Here is a 5,250-nt window from a genome sequence, read left to right on the forward strand (position 1 = left end):
GGGTAGGGGGGCACGTGTCCGCACACAGCACCCCGCATCGCCCGCCCCACAGCCCCGTGTGCCGTCACATGGCCCGCAATGTGCAGCACTGCGTGCTCAGCCAGCCGTGTGCACCCGTCAGACCCCATCAGCCGTCACCCCACAGCACAGCTCGGAGCTCTGGGGAGCCCCAGATCCCAAAACCCATCCGCTCCCACCCCAATGCTGCCCCATAAGTGGGTGCCTGAGGCTGCGGTGGGATTTGGGGGCTCTCTGTGTCCCCGTGGTCCCGTTGGTTCGTCCTTTGGGCTTGGGGTCCTCGCTGCTTTTTGGGGTGCGGATGCTGTGGGGTGTTTGTATGGGGTCGGGGGGAGTGGGAGGGGATGGGGGGAATGAAGGGGGTGGGGGGGAGGGAAATGGGAATAAAGGGAAATGGGGGGAACGGGGGAGGAGGGAGAAAGGAAGGAATAAGGAGTGGAAAATTGGAGGGGAAATGGGAAATGGGAAATAAAGGGGGGAAATGGAGAGGAAGGACCAAACCCTCAGGAATGTTCCCAAATGCTGGAAGGATTCCAACCCTCTGGCATCCCACAGTGTATCCCTATGGGTCTGGAGGTCCCCTATGGGTCTGGGGGTCCCTATGGGTCCGGAGGTCCCCTTATGGATTTTCGGGTGCCTTAAGGATCTGGGTGCCTTATGGATCTGGAGGTCCTTCATGGATCCAGGTTTCCATTATGGATTCGGGGGGTCCCATGGATCTGGGGATCCCTTATGGACCTGGGGGGTCTGCATGGATTTGGGGGTCCCTATGGCTCTGGGAGTCCCTTATGGCTCTGCACATACCCTATGGGTTTGGGGGTCCCCATGGATCTGGGGAGTCCCTTATGGCTCTCGGGGTCCCTATGGCTCTGGAGATGCCCTATGGATTTGGGGAATCCCTATAATTTGGAGGGTCCCTACGGCTCCGTAGTTGCCTATGAATCAGCAGAGTCCCTATAGATTTGGGGGGTCTCTATGCCTCTGGAGATGCCCCATGGATCTGGGGGATCCCTTATGGGTTTGGGGGGGTCCCTATGGCTCTGGGGATGCAGGAACGCAGCACCACAGAGCAATGGCCATCAATGGAGCAACACGGGGGGGGAGAAATGTGAGACCCACAGAGCGACAGCTGCTTCTTCCCCGTTCTGATCTCCACCCGAAGTCACTGCAAACCATAACGGGAAACGCTGCTTCCTTCCCAGAAAGCCCCAAAGATCTGCACCCGCGCTCTGCTGGCCATCAGCAGTGCCTCCCCACCTCCCCCCCAGCCACGTGCCTTCCCGGAATCCACTTGAAGGGCATGAAGTGTTGTGCAGAACTGCCCCCACGCAGCAGCTGTCCCTCCTTCCGCCAATTATTTGGTGTTATCAGTTCGTTGCATGGTGTCTGGAATCCCCTTCCCCACCACTTCCAATAGGAGGGAGCGTCCCTCACACTGAGCCCAAAGTGAAGAAGTCCCTGCAGATGTGGGGCACGGCCCCTTACCTGCACGCTGCCCGTCCCACTTGCCACCCATTCGGCTGTTGTCCCCATCTCAGTGGTCATCGTCTCCATCTGGCCGGTCATGGTCTCCATCTCAGTCCCATTGGTCACCGTCCCCATCCCAGTGGTCACTGACCCCATCCCGGTGGTCATCGTTCCGGTCTTGGTGGCCGTCATCCCCCTTTCAGTGGTCATCATCTCCATCTGGCTGGTCATGGTCTCAATCTCAGTGGTCGCTGTCCCCATCCCAGTCCCAGTGGTCGCTGTCCCAGTCTTGGTGGCCATCGTCCCCCTTTCAGCGGTCATCGTCTCCATCTGCTTGGTCACCGACTCCCGCTTGGTGGCCATCGCCCCATTCCCAGTGGTTGTCGTCTCCATCTCAGCGCTCATCATCCCAGCCTGGGTGCTCACTGTCCCCATCTGGGTGTTCACCCCCCATCTCGTTGCTCACTGTCCCCATCTCGGTGCTCATCGTCCCCATCTCGGTGGCACTTTTTGGCCCTTTTGCCGTCAGCGTGGCCGCTTTATGGCAGCTGGCGGGCGACCATTGGCTGGGCACGGCAGGGATAAGACAGGATTGTAGCTGGGCACGGCTCTAATCCCCAGAACCGTGGGACGGGGCTGCAGGACAGCAGAGATCCCACGCTGCACGTGGGTCGGGGTCCTTTGGGGCAGCGCTGCCGCAGCTCTACGGGCGGCCGTGCTGCAGAGGGCTGACGTTGCTTTTCACGGCCAGCGGTTGGATGACGAATCCAACCCCCATCTCCTTTCCTTTCTTTTTAATGTTGAGATGCTACCTGCCCCGGGGGGGGACACGCGGCCGCCATCCCCACACCCCGTCCCTACGTGACCGCAGCCACGCGCTGCTCCGGAAGAGGAGCTGTGAGCAAAGAGGTTTATTGCGGATGGTTCCTTAATTCCATCAGACGGGATTAACGAGGCGGGAGGGCAGCGCCAGAAGGAATCTCTTCCCCACCGTAACCCCGTGAGGTTCCCCAGCCCGGCCACGCAGAGGGAAGGGAAAGGCAGAAATCGGCTTCTGGCGCAGGCAGGGCTCAGGCGCGGAGCTTAAAGCCGGCTCTCAATCCTGCTGTCTGCTCCGAGCGCGGCACCTTCCCTCTGCCAGGTGCTGTATGGTCCCATCCGACCCCATTCCCTCCCCATTCCCATTCATCCCCATCCCTGTCCCATCCCCTCCCCATCCTTGCCCTCATTCCCATCCTATCCCGTCTCCGTCTTCACCCCCGCCTCCATCCCCATTCCTGTCCCCATCCTCATCTCTATCCTCACCCATCTCCATCCCTCTCTCTACCTCCATCCCCATCCCCATCCTTATCCCACTTCCACCCCACCCCCATTCCTGCCCCCATACCATCCCATACTCGTTCCCCCTGCCCTAATCCTCACCCCCATCCACCTTCATCCCTCTGTCCCCACCCCTGTCACTATCCTCATCCCAAATCCCATCCTCATCCCATACCATCCCATCCCTTTCCCATTCCCATCCCTGTCACTATCCTCATCCCCATTCCATCCCTCTCTCATTCCTATTCCCACCCCATCCTCATTGCATGCCCATTGCATCCTATCCTCATCCCAAATCCCATCCCATCCCATACCATCCCCATCCCATTCCCATCCCTGTTTCAATTCTCTTCCCATCCCATCCCATCCCATCCCATCCCATCCCCATCCCATTCCCATCCCTGCTTCAATTCTCATCCCATCCCATCCCCATCCCCATCCCCATCCCATTTCTGTCCCCATCCTACCCTCACTGTGTGCCCATTCCATCCCATCCCCAGCCCAGATCTCATCCCCATCCCATTCTCATCCCATCCCCATTCCTGTCCCCACCCTATCCCCATCCTATCCCATACCCATTCTCATTCCCTCCCCCATCCATTCCCAATTCTCTGTCCCTTCCATCCCCATCCCAACCCATCACCACTGCCATCCCATCCCACCTCGTCCCCATCCCATACATCCCACCACCACCATCACCCTCAGCCCAACGGCAGCATGGCTTTCTCCCAGCCATGTTACCCTACAGAAATCCCCTATAATATCTCCAAGACCCAGAGCAGAGCCCTGGTCCTGCTAACTCCAAACGACCCTATTGCTCCTGTAGGGGAATCTCACCCCGCTGCCTGGCCACACCACTCCCATCACATCTGCGTGGAAGACACTGGGGGAAGACATTGGTGTGGGGTTTGGGGACTGAATGTCCTTTGGGTTTCCGGGATTGCCTGTTCCCCGCAGGCGATATCCGCCAAGATAAGGATTTATGGCACCAGAGAGAGTTTTATGGCCCTAATGGCAGGAGAAGGCTTTGAAGGCAGCACGCTCCACCTGCACAGTGGGCAAAGTTCTCATTTCTGCCCTATTACACACACACAATTTCCCCCCATCCCAAAGCCTGGATGTGAACATCCCCATTGGGCCACATCCCAACGGGAACGAGGGACGAACCCATAGATCTGAGGGATGAACCCGTAGATCTGAGGGATGAATGAGGGATGAACCCACCCCATAGATCTGAGGGGTTCTTGCTGGGCCAGCGTGCCAAACCCGCAGATATCCATCTGTTTAGGATCTATATGGCCGGCCCCCAAAGCACAGCATCTCTGGGGGTGATTCCTACGGGGTCAGCACCACCAGCAGAAGGTGGAGGAGCAAACCCTGCACCATAGTGGGATTTTGGGGTTTGCTAATGGGATTTGGTTCGTCACGCAGCCCATAATTACCCCTCACAATGCTTTGGTGGGTCTGCCCCCATCCCAAAGCAGAGGACCTTATGGGATGCCACTCAGTGGGGTGGGTGCTAAGCTCAGGGAGCAGACGGAGGAGGCGGATCCCTCAGATCGACGCCTGTAGGATCGCACAGGATCCAGCCGACCCCATTGGGATGGAGCTCTTCCAACAGCCTCATGTGACACTTGGGGACACGCCAGGCTCATCGAGTGTCAGCGGCTCTGGAATGGGGCTGCCCCACAGAGCTGCCCTTCCCCCCGACCTTCCTGGAAAGGGAAATCGGAGAGCGCGGATGATTTTCCAGTCCCGTGATTAATGGGATACGTCAGAGCCCAGCGGGGCGGGGTGGGGATGCACGTGTCCCCAAAAGCCAATTCCCCATAACCATGACCCCAATAACTGCAATATCTTTGAATCCCCAAACCAACAACTACGACCCCATTAACTGTAATCCCAAGAACCGCAAAACCCCAAAACCATGCCTCCAGATCCCAATATCCAGTACCCCCAGTAACCTATAACCAAAATCTGTGACTCCATTAACTGCCACCCCCCAGTAACCACGACCCCAATAACCAATAACCCCCCTAAAACAACGCACCCAATCACCAGGATCCCAATAACGGATACCCCAATCGCTATGACCCTCCAAAACCATGACTCCACTGACTGTGACCCCAATAACCTCCACCCCAATAACCTACCCCCCAATATCTGTGACTCTAATAACTCTTATCCCCAATAACAATGACCCCAATAACCAATAGCCCCAGAGACCACGACCCCGAAAACAAAACCCTCAATAACCACGACCCCAATCACCGATACACCCCAAAACCACGACTCCAATCACCGTGACCCCAATCACCTACAGCCCCCCAATATCTGTGACTTCGATAACTGATACCCCCAATAACCATGACCCCGATAACTGACGACCCCCCCAAAACAATACCCTCAATGGCCATGACCCCAATAACCACAACCCCAATAACA

Source organism: Meleagris gallopavo, chromosome 24, assembly GCF_000146605.3.
Source record: "Meleagris gallopavo isolate NT-WF06-2002-E0010 breed Aviagen turkey brand Nicholas breeding stock chromosome 24, Turkey_5.1, whole genome shotgun sequence".
NCBI lineage: Eukaryota > Metazoa > Chordata > Aves > Galliformes > Phasianidae > Meleagris > Meleagris gallopavo.